General features: G+C 36.7%; 1 protein-coding gene across 2 annotated transcripts in view; it reads right to left on the bottom strand.

The window, feature by feature from the left end:
- The window catches only part of GPC1 (glypican 1), a 215,309-nt gene that overhangs the window by 106,238 nt on the left and 94,312 nt on the right, over positions 1-14,759 (bottom strand). The gene's annotated exons all lie outside the window — the stretch shown is intronic.

Here is a 14,759-nt window from a genome sequence, read left to right as displayed (position 1 = left end):
AAGAGTTTCTACTATTGAGTGCGTGTATATGAAAAAGATTATACACTATAGAAAATAAGAAATTAGAAATGAGGAGCAAACACACCTCATACTCTTCCTGTTCCCTTGTTGACAGGAACGCACAAATAAAATTATGCCTTGAAAATGGTATCTACCCTGCCCTAAGATAATTTAGTTTCAAAGAAGTCAAAGATGATGTGATTTTAGAGCCATTGCACAATCCTGACAATGCTTTTAGAGGAGAACTGTCACAGCATAAACTGAAACATATGTTTTGTTTTGGCTTGTCTGGTTCCTAAGCAGCCTTTCAAATGGGAATGAGGCCATCAGAACCCATACACATTCCTCCTAGCCTCTTCCTTTCAGCACTGGGAGCCTCAGGGCTTGCGTTCTTGGAGACATGATGAATCTGCTTTGGTCTGTAATTCACTGTGTAAACTGTGGAGCTGGAGAAAATATTGTCAGTGATATTTCAGATAGGTTAGATAAGTGTTTCTCAACCTTAAGAAATTTAAGACCTGTGAACTTCAACTTCAAATCCCAGAATTCCCCATCCAATCACGTAGACATATCTTTAAAGCTGCCAAGATTGAGAAACAATGGCTTAGACAGATAAGCATAAGGGGTTATAGCTAATGTCTGCTAGAATCTTTTCTCAATAGGACACCATTCTACATGATGCATGTCTAACCATCTCTATAGTTCTATGACTTCTTCCTGGCATTACGTGGCTTAGCCAGGGAGACTCTTTGTGGTACTTTTTCTAGAACTGTAGACACCGCCTGGAAAAGCATACAATTTGTTCTGAGTCACAGGAGTCGCAATACGATCCCCATGCCCCACAACATGCTGCAGAATTTTCTTCAAAGACTTCCTTCACTATTTTTAAAAAAACTTTTTGAATTAATATTTTTATTTTTAAAAAATACATACGGTAGGTTGCTAAAAGGCTTCCCTAGAAATAAATCAATTATAAAAAGGTATATGATTGGAACCCAATGGTTTGTTGGAAGAAAGCCAATTTCCCCTCTCTGCCTTCAGTCTCCTGGACAGATGTAAACAGGGTGGTAGAGAGCATCCTAAGGGACTAAAATGCAGGCAGGGAGCGGATTCATCTGGTATACAAATGATTGTGATTAGTAATTCCTCCAAAAAACCCGTCATTTTCCTGACAGGCAAATTCCATCAATAATGGCAGGAATTTTGTGAGAATGACTATATTATAATTTGAAATTTAAGTTATCATTGTATTCATTGGCTCAGAAATATTATTTATCTCTGCTGTTTACTGTTTTGGATTCTAAAGGCATCTGACAAATGACTCTTATCATGTGGAGGATTATGGCTTTTAAGAAAACATGCTAGTTTGAAAAGATGTTACGAGACTCCTCCTAAATTTTCTCATTCCTAAGAAGAATCAGAATCCTCTACCTCACAAGGAGCATTGAGGATAAATATTATTTTAATGACTGGTAATGGTAATAAAATGAGGAAAAAGTATAGATGGAGAAATAAATGAGGTTAAAAATTTCTATCAAAATACAGCTCACCGATTTCAAACATACTATCAAAAATGCATCAGTGTTTCCTATGGTAATAGGAATATACAGGCTTTTCCAAATATAGTTGCAAAACTGATCTTGAAAAAGAGACAACAGCCTTTAAGTCTCACTGTCAATAGATGGAAGTGGCAGAAATGTATGTTTCCAATCCAAATCCATTTTTCCTCAACTGCCCCTTATTTTTGAAAGAAAGAAAACAGAGGAATGTTTTGTTTTAGTATTAACTAGCTGATTGCTGGATTTCAATTACAACTAACTTTATTTTCATCTAACTTTATTTTAAAGTTACCAAACAATAGGGTTACGTCCAGGGTATACTAAACAGGGCATCTCATGTATTGCCTTTGTGGGCATTGCTTCCAAATATTTGTTATTTTAGATTCTGCTATTCAGTGAGGAACTTTTTCAGAACATTTATCAATGTAAAATGCAGCAGCCAAAAATAAAGGTGGTAAATAAAACATGTTGGCTATTAAAAATATAAGTATATGTATCAATTATTAAACATTGGAAAAATGAGAGGGTGCCAAAAATATAACAATGGCTAGATGAGCTTTAAATAAAGTTTGCTTCATCTGTAAATTGCCCAGTTGAGAAACCTATTCCTTCATTTTGGCATTTGGCATCCCTTTGAAGATCTCCGATTCTGCAGGTAGATCATATTGCACAAAAATATAACAATCTGGGCTCCTCCCCCCTTTATCTCAACTAAATGCCCCTCTCAAATCTTATGTCATTCATACCAACAAAATATTTTTAGGATGATGTCAGACACCCCCCCAAACAAAATTAGGAAGAAATTGTATAATAAACAGCAATAATAATATCATTTAGACTTATATACTTAGACCTATGTACCCTCCATAGTGCTTTATAGCATTCTCTGAGCAGTTTGCAAAGTTAGCATATTGCCACCAACAATCTGAATCCTCATTTTATTGACTTTGGAAGGATGGAAAGCTAGTCAACCTCGAGCCTTGTCAGCACTGAACTCCAGACTGTGAGCAGAGTTAACCTGCAATACTGCATTCTAGCCACTGGTCCACCACTGGTCTATTCTTTTGTCCTAGAACAGAACAAAGAATATTTATCTAGTTTCGTCTAGAATTTAAAGCAGAGTTCCCCAATCTTTCCAGCTTTCCAGCAGCAGGGGGAGAGGGGAAGTGTTCACCTGCTGCTCACACACATGGGGACACATGCATGCATCTGTGTGTTCGTCTGCCATTTACGTTGTCCAGTTGCAAACATCTTACAGCCTACTAGTGGGCCATAGTCCAGGTTTTGGGGACCCTTATTTTAAGGCACCAGACTAGAAATCAGGAGACTGAATTCTAGTCCCATCTTAGCCATAAAAGCCAGTTCACTTCACAAGGTTGTTGTGTTGCGGAAAATAGGAGAAGGAAGGGGTGTTGGATATGCCTTGAGTTATTCATAAAAATAATAAAAGGCAAGATACAAATTAAACAAACAAACAAATAAATAGAATTAGTTAACATAGCCAATAAAAGCTAGTCAGTTATTGCCTTAGCAGCTAATTAGCAGATTTATCTTTAAAACAGACTACATAATAGGACAATTTGTTTATATTATTAAACATTTCTTCCAACTCATTTAGAAGAGTATAAATGTGGCATTGGGTATTATAGCATTGCAATCTGAAAATAAGCCAAAATGTCACATTTTTCTTTGCAATATTCATTGCATTCTTGGTTTTGATCATTTGACTTCATTTTTTTTAAATTTCTCCCTTGATGTAGTGGAATTCTAATGTGGGAAAACTGGGTAACAGTTGGTGATGCTGCTGGTGGTAGTGTGCGCTTTTTTTTTTCATGCAATCTACCAGACTGGTAGCAGCTTTTGCACTGGGATCACAGCCAGGATCTCACAATGATTAACAGTCAATGATCCGAGGGGCAGGGCAACTATTTCCATTTCCAAGGCCACAGCTGACTAAGCAAAAAGGCTATGCTGATTGGAATGAAAATTTCTGAGAGCAATATAATGAAAGGATTAACAAGAAAGAATCACAGGTACAGGAGGGGAAATAGTTCTCCTAACCACAGATTTCCTCTGCATGTATAACATTTTGCTCATACGGCTTGCATTTAGGGCAGGAAATCAGACAGAAAGCAGCTGAAAAATTCACTGGCAAGTGGGCCACATTTTCCTCTCCCAAAGAAGACAATTTGACATAAGGAATGCCAGAGGGGTTTATTTCAGAAATAGCTGTAACCAGCATAACCAAACCTCACTTATTTTTGCAAAAACCTAAGCCCTATTATAACGATACAGTATGAGATACTGATGCTGATTGTCAGAGTTGGATTTTATTCATAAATTATTATTGAGCCAACTGATACTCAACAAGCATACACTAGCAAAAAAAAAATAGCTTAATACTAATTTTGCCACTGGGAGGTTCTATTTAGTGACATTAACTATGGCTTCCCTTGACAGGGAGATATTACTTAAGTAGTTAGAGCATGAGCATGTTTAAGCTTAGAATTGTGGCATTTACAAATAAACACAATAAAAGTGGGTCTTGCAAACCACAGTTGTCTCCTCAACCCACGGAGTGATCTGCACAGGTTCAGATAATAGGTACTGGGAATCAGAATTCTATGGGATTAAGAAAAAAAGAAACAAAAGTAACCAGAGAAGCCACGTGTTCTGAGTAACCAGCTATAAACTAAAAGGTGCTTGATTTTCCCCTGTGGGTAAATAGAGGCTGCTTCAGGAAATAGGAGGCAGCCTATCTCCAGCAGCAAACTCACTGAACAGGCTAAGAGGAATCCAAGAGCACTAAAAGATTAAAAAATAAACACCTTTTAAACTTAATACAGAGGAAATCATTTGCTGTCTGTAACATAAGCCATAAAAAGACAGCTTTGATCAATAAATAAATTTGATTTACATTAGCTTTGTACAATTGGACAAAATCCAGCTACAAAAGCCATGCTTGCTTTTAAAATCTGCATATTAGAAACTGGGGGTTGAAAAGGAATAAAACCTAATATAATAGATCAAAGTCTGACATCAAATGTTTTGTTTTGCCCACTTCTAACTGTGCAAGTCTAAGAGATCACTCTCTTTGGTGCACTTAACTCCCATTATATCTCTTGAAAATGTTGACAAAAAGAACACAGTAAGTTCAGTATTGGCTTAATTTTTGGTTGAACAGTCATCAAGGAATGGATAATGTACATCAAGAATTGTCTGACAGCAATACATGGGAAGAAAAGTATCTTGCACACACATACACACACAAATGAAATACCCATTTTCCATTGTCACAAAAAATTAAACACCAAGTCCCAAATAAACATTGCCAAATATTAACAAACTTCCTTTGAAAATGCAGATACAAAAATGGATCAGGATATATAAATATGGAAAAAACTGGGGAATCCTTTCCTAGGCAGATCAAAGCCATTTGGCAAACTGAATTTTGCAAATTGATCCAATTGCCTTTAGCTCTGCTACTAAATCAAAGATTTTGCCCGAAATCAAAGATTTTCAAGCTTGGCTAGCTATGCTTGGCATCTAAAGTATCTGCTCACTGCTAGCTATAACCTTACTACCAGAAGCAAACTCTTATCTGTTGATATCATACAGATTTGCAGTGGCACTATGAACACCTTCCAAAAGTGTTGTGTAAATGAAGCAGAAAAAGAGGGGAATCCCTGCTGTGTGAAATTCGGGCAATAATTTCCAGACAAATAGTTGTGTTAGCCCTTTGCAGCAAATGCAGCAATTTTTTTACTGCACCTTAAAAACAGTGGCGTAGCGTAGGGGGTGCAGGGGGGGCCAGCTGCACTGGGCGCAACATCTGGGGGGGCGCTCACACTCGCAGCTCTCAGCCCCTGCCTGGCTCACTCACTCTCTCTCACTGCAGTGCTGGCTGTGCGAATCCGATCCGAGCCGCCGGGTTGCCGCCCACTGTGGAGGGGGGGTGCCAGGCATGCAGTGCACGGGTTAGGGGGCGCAAATTACTTGCCTTGCCCTGGGTGCTGACAACCCACGCTACGCCACTGCTTAAAGAAGAAGGTTATGATTATATAAGCTTTTTGTATGTTATTAAAAACTGACTACTTCAACAATGTGCAGATACAGTTCTCTTTAAAAATGTGAGCAGCAAGACCAAGCATGTACTAAGTTCCTAATATAGTTGTCATCTTCTGAATCAATAATGGTGATGTCATAGGTAGATGTTCCTAGGCACCTGTCAAAGCCACAGACCTCCATGGAACCTCTGTGCCTCCTTAAAAAATTTCCCTGCTGCTGCTCTTGCATCCTTACTTGCTATTTGTTTGCTTGTCTTCTTTAGGAAACCAAATGGTAACAGCACTGATTTCTCTTAGATTCTGCACAGATTTGAGCCAGAGGGAAAGGACAAGAAAACAGCTAATGAGGAATTGAATCCATTCCAATAGAAGTGCATAGGTCCTTTGTTTCACTTACAGTTACTTAGGTTTCTGTGAATATACACACAAAGACAATTTGGGTAGTTGTTGGAGCAAGCATGTTGAGCTTTTCAGAGGACAAGGCTGTCTCAGTGGTTCACAGAGGAATATGTTGTTCATAAGTAAACCTGCTTCACCAAGTTGCCTATTGAACATCTTACCAACCTAATATCAAAATACCTTGTCATAAGACGTTTCTTAAACAAGAAATGGGTAGTAAAGCAATTTAGTAACTATTGCTAAGCTGATCCAATTTTTAGCTAAGTAAGACTCATCTTCTGGAGACTTCCAGTCTTGCGCACAGCGTTGCAGTTGAGGGGTTCAAAACTCCATGCGCTCTGGCTGAGTTCTTCCTGTTAGGGGAGCCTAAATGTGCCAGAAGCCACCCCAGAGAGAAGGAAAAGAAGGGAGGAAGTCCCGGGGACCTCAGAGAGATGATGGTCGACCCAATCGGTCCAGGAGAAGCATTCCAGAAACCAACAGGAGACAGGCTAGCCTAACTTCAGAGTCTAGCCCAAGCTGTAAGTAACCAAAGTCAAAAGCACTACTTTAAGCTGATCGTAAACAGCATGCTTGAATTTGGGTAAGAACATCGATTTTCTCTATCCTACCTATCAACTTTCCTGAAGGGGAACAAAACCCCCAAGAAGCAAAAAAAAAACCTCTGAAAGTGAAGGAGAGGGATTTTTGCCCCACCCTTTTGCTAATGGAAGCGGCAAATTAAACCTTTTATGGAGGACCAAAATCTGAAAAATAAACCAGTGCTGACATCTACTGGTGGATAGACTATGACAGCTATGGCTTTCATGCAGGACTTGGTAAAATCTGGAAAAAACTAATCTCTACTTGTGACCTTTAAAGCTTTAACAGTAGAGAACAGCTGTGACAAAAAAGAAAATAATTTGGGTTGTAGATAAAGTGAGACTTACAAAAAAAGACTTACAAAAAAATGAACTTTTCTGAATTCCTGGATTATAAGTATCTATTTAATTCTGACCTCAAAGCTATTTCCAGAGGGGGAAGGAAATTTGGATTCTTGGTCATCAGGGAAAATCAGAGATTTATAGAAAGAACTTACCAAGAAAAATAAATACTTTTCAAGAGGAGACATATGGTATGTTGCAACTAATTCAAATAACAATGACTTCAAACCACAAAGAAATCCAAAATAACTTTGAAAATATAAACCAACTCATCTCTTATTCAACTTTATAACAAAAAAAATTCCAGGAAAATACAACAGAGAAGGAGCAGATAAAACAGATAACTGAACACATATTCAAGAATAGAGACTTAAAGACATAATCCTACAAAACAAAAAAGTATGACTTAATCCAAGTGGAAAAAAAACATACAAGAAATACTGGATTTGGAAAAGACAACCAATATTCAAACACCACAAAATAAATTTGAGGATAAGAAAAAAGACTGGATAAAATGGACCACAGAGATGCCAGGGAAAACACTAGAACTGGAGAAACAAAAAATGACAAGAGAAGCAGAGAGAAAAAGAAGGAAAAAATTTCCAACAGAAATGAGTGGGCAAATGCCTCTAACAAAGATACTGTACTTGACTTACTTTTTATATCTACAGTAACACCTATAAGAATATGGAAAGATTCTTTGACTCAGCAGAACATATTGATTAAGAAAGACATTGAGCAAAAGAAAAAGGCTAAAGTGAAAATTAAGAAAATAGATGATGGGGCCTATCAGAGAGAATATTTAAAAAAGAAACACTTATTTGAGAATGGTTAAAGAAACAGAAAAAATTTGGATGCGAATTTGACCTTAAGAGGGAAGAGCCCTTCAAGGAACATAGTACTTTCTTTTTCTTTCTCCTTTTTCTTTTATTTTTGGATACGAGTAATATAAATGAGTTGGAATGGCCTATATAAAGGAAATGTTTTAGATATCTAAAGGTGATTGACTTTAAGAAAATTATAAATGGATTTAAAAATGTTTTGACTAAGAGCTAAAAGACTAGAGCAGACATGTCAAACTCGCAATGTCATGTGACGTCACGCAACATATTGGGACAGTTTTGCCATTGCCGGCAATGGGGTGGGCGTGGCTTCCGCATGACACACCCAGAGCGCGGGTCGGCAGTTTGACACCCCCGGACTAGAGGATTAGATTTATTAAATAGAATATTTCAAGATTAAATACATTTTCAATTATGGTAAAAAAAGAACAAATTTTTTTGGAAATAAATATGTGTTAGCTTACAGGAAATGGGAATTTTAAGTAGCATACTATCTTTTTATTTTATTCTTTTTCTTATTGTTCTTTCTCTTTTTAATCTTATTTATTCCTTAAGAATGGTAAAAGCATTGGATGGTTTACAGTACATGAGAAAAATAGATTTAAATATTTAAATGTAATTAACTCTGAGAAGAACTTAACCAGTAAAAATGTTTAGAACATTGTGGGAAAAACAAATGTAAACAAGAAGAACTGTAAACAGGATACATGATGAGACAACCAGAATGACTAGATAGAAAAGGAATATTATATTAATGTGATTATTATTTGTAGAAATATTAGAAAACTTTTATATTTAACTATCATTTATTAAAACAACAAGAATTGTATTAACTTAAGGTTGGTAAAAGAGAACGCTATGGGGAAAAGAGGAAATTAAGTAAAGTTATGTGGATTATAGATTATAGAATTTAACTGTTAGTGAATGTTTGTTAAATGTAAACCCAGACAACATACTGTCTACCGAATATTAAGGTGATTACGTTAAAAAATTAATAAAACATACTTTAAAAAGACTCCTTTCACAAGCACTTCTCTTTTCTTCCCATAGCAATCATTTCTTGCAATTTAGCTATATTTGCTGCTCTTTCCCCTTGCTCAGACATGTGGATTTAAAGGGAAAGCTTGCAAGCTTCCTTTCATACAACTTAGATAGTGATGGAGGGAATCAACTTATTTGCACTATGTGGCTTCTACTGGCTTGTCTCTTCTTCAGGGCTCTTTCACAACTTGGTGAAGAGGCTTCTCCATTGCTCCAGTGAATGTCTGTAATGCCCAAGGCCATTTGTGGCTCAGTCTAATTGCTACAAGCAAGCAGCAAGCGGCACCAGCATCCAATGGCATCAAAGCCTCTATCGAGACTAGAAAAGTCAAGTAGAGAACCTCACAATTGAATGAAAAGGAGCAAATACAAATATAAGAAGATCTGCCTCTAACCCAGACATGTCAAACACAAGGCCCGGGGGCCGGATCCGGCCCGCAAAGTGGTTTCATGTGGCCCACGAAGCCATCCTGGAAACAGTGAGGAAACGGCCCCCACTGCCTTGGCCCTGGCCCAGAGACCCTCCTCCTGCCAGAGACCCTCAGATCTGTCCCACTCCCGCCCAGGCCCCCATAAGCACCCTTGATGCGAACGATGTAGAGCTGGCCACGCCCACCCAGTAGGCCAGTAGGCCCAGTAGCCACGCCCACCCAGTAGGCCACGCCTACCCAGGCCACACCCACCCGGCCCCTTGAGGGAAACCGCAATGCTGATGCGGCCCTCAATGAAATTGAGTTTGACACCCCTGCTCTAACCCTTAAAAGATATCATGAAAGTGCTGTAAGTAATAAAAACTGATTACCATTTTGTGAATTCATAAAGTAACAAAACAAGCAAAAATCATGTATACAAAACTTTATACATATACCCTATGTATATAGACATATATCTTGTCTCTAGTTCTGAATCACAGATATGTGAAGATCACCCATCACTGTAATGAAGGCTGCCCATCTTGGAACTCATTCAGTAAAATTACCTGGAAACATGACTGAATACCTGATTTTGTATATATGGTACAAATATCCTGGTAGCAAGTTTAATCATGCCTTCAAATAGAAAAACTTCTATTATATTGTGCTATTACTCATATTTTTGAGAGTTTTATAACCTATAACCACATAGCTTTATATCCATCAGAAAGCGTAGAAATGTTCTCTTACAGAACTTATAAATGCAAACAATTATCAAATGATTAAAATATACAACCATTAAATTGACACAGGACGAAATCCCTACAGTGTTCCACTAAATTAGAGAATCATGCATAACATTTCAAATACAAAAATACATTTCTTGCTGAAAAAGATACTTTAGGAAGCAAACATTTCAAAACTTAATGAACATCTGTCTAGCCTCAAAATACTGGAATATTTAGCTGGTCTTCATGGAAAGGAATTGATACATGACTTGAAAATTTTGCCAACCTTGGTCGTTTTGTAAAATTAGTGCTGGGAATCTACGGGGTCCTATATATAACTTAGACAAAGAGCTTGAACAATCATTTTGTGGTTAATTATGGTAATCTGCACTAGTCCTGACAGAGAAATACTTATTGAAATATGTGCGCCAGAAGTCAAATGAATAATGAGAAGCAGACCGCAAAATAAAACACCATCAAACAGGAGGAAAAACGCACATGATCAAATTTTGGTAAAATCATGTGGGGAGTAATTATAGTATCTCCATTCGTAATTCTATGTAGTTACAGTTACTCAATGTTTTCATTTAAGTATATGGTTTTTAAGAAAATGTTATAGGTCATTACAAAATTAAAATTAGCCTTCCATGAAACTTAGCAAGATCATTCTCATGCAAGTAAGTTTTTTTAAATTATTGGTGATGCACCCATTTTTGTTAAATGCATTTCGTAACTAAATATAGATCCTGGCGTACCACATGTGAAGATTTCCATGATGCCAGTATTTACAAGTTAACACTGTTAACACTATTTTTAAAGCTACCTGGAAATCTGGCATGCCACAAAGAAAATAACCTTAAATATTTTATTTCTAAGAGTGCTTCTGTTCTCCTAATAGACCAAGAATATAAAAGAACAGAAATCAAAATGATTTTCCAGCAATTGTTGAAAAATATGGTTAGAAAGCCAGGCAAGAAACAACTTTACCAGTTTGTCTTCCAGAAAATAGGCATTTTACAATTGGCCAAGGCTCATAGCATGGTATCAAAAATGCACTGGCAAAAAGGGGTTATCTACTCTGCGATACAGTAATAACTATTGGGACTAAGTGGCCAATAAAGTATATGTTAGTTTTCAGAACTGACAAAGACACTAACACCTCAAAGTGTTACCATTCTCACGGTGTATGGAGCACTAGGTGAGCATCTCAGAAATTGAATAATCAAGTAAACAAGTGAACAACCCAAAAAAGTATCTGAAGATGGATGCCACTTTCCTGAAGATTACAGTTTTTAGGGTTTTAATTTTTAATATATTAAAATGGATTTTTGTGTCATTGTTTGACTGTGTATGAGTTTTGGGTTTTTAGCTTCATGAGTTGCCTAAAGCCATATATGCAAAGTGGGTAGCTATACAAATTCAATCAATCAGTCAATCAATGCTTTGTATTAAGCCAAACAGTGATGTGACTTTCTTCCCAAGCAATCTTTTTCAGGGAAGCCCTTTAGAAATGGCATTCATAAAGAATGTTTCCAACCAAATGAAGTATAAATAAAAGCAGTACTGGGCTATGTTGATTGGAAAAATTATACATGATATGATGAAAGAAAGGGAAAGAGAGAAATAAAAGATTAAGAGGCTGAAATAAGAAAAGGTTATAGCATTTATTTTTAAATAATAGGGCACAATAAAGGGACATGGCTATAGACCTGTTAATTAATATGTTAATGTGGTAGAAGTAGACATAGAGATTTTCAGAACTTTGTGAAATATTTCAGATCTATGTAAAACCAATGAAACTGGTAAGAAATTCAGAATGGATATCAGAAATTATTTCTTTTTTACATAAAACATTGCCAAAGTTGGAATTTACTATTATAACATTTAGGATGGCTTTTCAAGTTTTGATATATCATAATGGCTATAATTTATCCAAGGATAATGCAAAGAATAATTTTCTGCAAGCTCACAAGTTGGACACTGGCTGTGGAATTCCTAATTTAACATTATGGAAATTATATGTAGGAATAGATAGGCATGCGGGTGTTCGAAGGATGCTTTTACAATTTTGGAGAGTTCCAGTCACAAATTTAACAAACCTTTTATTTATTTTTGACTTTTCATTAAGACTGAAAATCCAGGATATGTAGCAATTTTTCATGCCACATATTTGTAAACATGTATGTGATAAAAAGGGACGCAGTGGCTCAGTGGGTTAGGATGCTGAGCTTGTCGATCAAATGGTCGGCAGTTTGGCGGGTCAAATCCCGAGTGCCACATAGCAGAGTGAGCACCTGTTACTCGTCCCAGCTTCTGCCAACCTAGCAGTTCAAAAGCACGTAAAAATGCAAGTAGAAAAATAGGGACCACTACGGTGGGAAGGTAACAGCGTTCCGTGCGCCTTTGGCGTCTAGTCATGCCGGCCACATGACCACGGAGACATCCTCAGACAAGTGCTGGCTCTTCGGCTTTGAAACGGAGATGAGCACCGGCCCCTAGAGTTGGAAACGACTAGCATGCATGTGTGGTGGAACCTTTACCTTTTATGTGATAAAAACACCCAAGGTGAAAATTGAATTTATATTTTATTTATATCATTTCTATCCTTTTTAATTCTTTTTTTCAGATGAAAAAAATTCCAAACTAGTTTCTATATGGCCAAGAAAAGGAGATCTTGCCCAAAAACGTATGAAAGGCAAGATACAGAATTTAAAAAGGGGGGGAATAAAGAGAGAAGAGGAAAAAAGTCTAGCTTGAGCACAAATTCTGAAAAAAATGGCCCAAAGGAAAAGGTTCCCATTAATTGGTTTTGGGGCAGGAATGATAGAACAAGCTGTTTTCCTTTTGGAATGGCTATTTGCAGAATTTAGTCATTCTGATTTGCTGCCCTACATTTCAGCTAATAAGCATGAAACTTCAAGAAATTATCATAGGAGCCAGGTCCATTTTGCAGCTTTCAGTTGCTTCAGGTTTTTTCCTTTTTATGATAAGAGAAAGTGTAATTTCCTGGTGTGATATGTAACCCAGATGGCCTGAATATCTATTTTCTGTCATAAGTATTTCTTATATATAGCTTTATATAGGCCAGAAAGTTTATTTTTTCAATCTTCTTTTCAGTCTATTCTAAAAAGCTGACTTACTTCTACTTCATCCAGCCAAGCCATAATGAGTACATGAAGCATCCAGATATGTTATTTGTAGAACTGCCCACAGCTGAAGCAACTTAGGAAAGTTAGGTTTTAAAGCCATGAATGTTCTGTTTGCTAAATATCTACAAGTTGGGATGTAATAATCTCTATTTTTGACTTCTCCTTGACTGAACTTCATAAATAGTAATAATTTTATCACAGCATAAATCAGTTTGAAAATTAGTAGGAAAACAGTTTTAATAACTTTACTTAAATACTCATGTAAACCATATAAATGAACAAATAGCACTGTACATTTAACAAAAGGAAGAAGTAGTTGGATACATAAATACCAAAACAAAAAGGTTAAAATCTGATAAAAATAAAATCTGTAAAAATAAAGCAACCATTCTATTAATTTAATATTATCTACAGTTTAAATGTAAGAGAGGGGGTTGGTTGCCCTTAAAAGTAGCACTTGGGTGGCCCCTTTGGGGAGGAAAAAAACCCTACAAGGATCTTAAAAGTATTGAATAATTAAATGCCCTTTTAAGGGGAAAGATTTTTGAAAGTATAGCAAGTTCCAGTTCCAGACACACTTAGAACTGATTTTCTAAACTCATATCCCTGTGTTCAGATCTGCTGTTGGGGCCAATGCAGATAACAGGATTTTATTAAAACAAGATCAGGGGTATATGTCAGGGGTATATCCAGTTTTGGTCACCACGATGTAAAAAAGATGTTGAGACTCTAGAAAGAGTACAGAGAAGAGCAACAAAGATGATTATGCGACTGGAGACTAAAACATATAAGGAACGGCTGCTGGAATTGAGTATGTCTAGTTTAACGAAGAGAAGGACGAGGGGGGACATGATAGCAGTGTTCCAATATCTCAGGGGCTGCCACAAAGAAGAGGGAGTCAAGCTATTCTCCAAAGCGCCTGAAGGCAGGACAAGAAGCAACGGATGGAAACTAATCAAGGAGAGAAGCAACCTAGAACTAACAGAACAATTAACCAGTGGAACAACCTGCCTCCAGAAGCGGTGAATGCTCCAAAACTGGAAGTTTTTAAGAAGAGTTTCCTGCCTGAGCAGGGGGTTGGACTAGATGACCTCCAAGGTCTCTTCCAACTTTATTATTATTATTAGTAGTAGTATTAGTATTAGTATTCTGTTACTTTTACTCAGTCTCATAGAAACTTTTGATACTGTTAATCATGGTATCTTAGTACCTATATACCATTACTTGGCTTTTCTATTAGTCAGTTAATCATCATGGCTGCTGTTTCTACTTACTTATTTTGTGGATATTATTTTGTTATTTAATCTGTTATTTATTTTGTGGAAGTTTTTATTTCAACATCTTTTAAATTGTTTTATAATGTTAGAATTGTAAGTCTCCCAGAATTGAGCAGCCATAGAAATTGTGTGTGTGTACACACCACACAGATGCACATTCATTGTAGGTCAAATAGATGATCATTTTTCAATTCTCTGACAATTTTGATACAGAGTACCAAATAGTTCTTTCTCTCCAATGCCATGTAATGCTTAATATATTATATTAATATAAACACTGGGGAACTGTTATAGGGATTTTAGGGGACAATGTCAATATTTTGCTGAAGGCAAACTCTATTTTTGCATTGTTTCTGAATCA

The sequence above is a fragment of the Vipera ursinii genome, assembly GCF_947247035.1.
Source record: "Vipera ursinii genome assembly, chromosome: 5".
Lineage (NCBI taxonomy): Eukaryota > Metazoa > Chordata > Lepidosauria > Squamata > Viperidae > Vipera > Vipera ursinii.
Note: the sequence above shows the minus strand (reverse complement) of the source record. Positions and strands in the feature narration are given on the sequence as shown.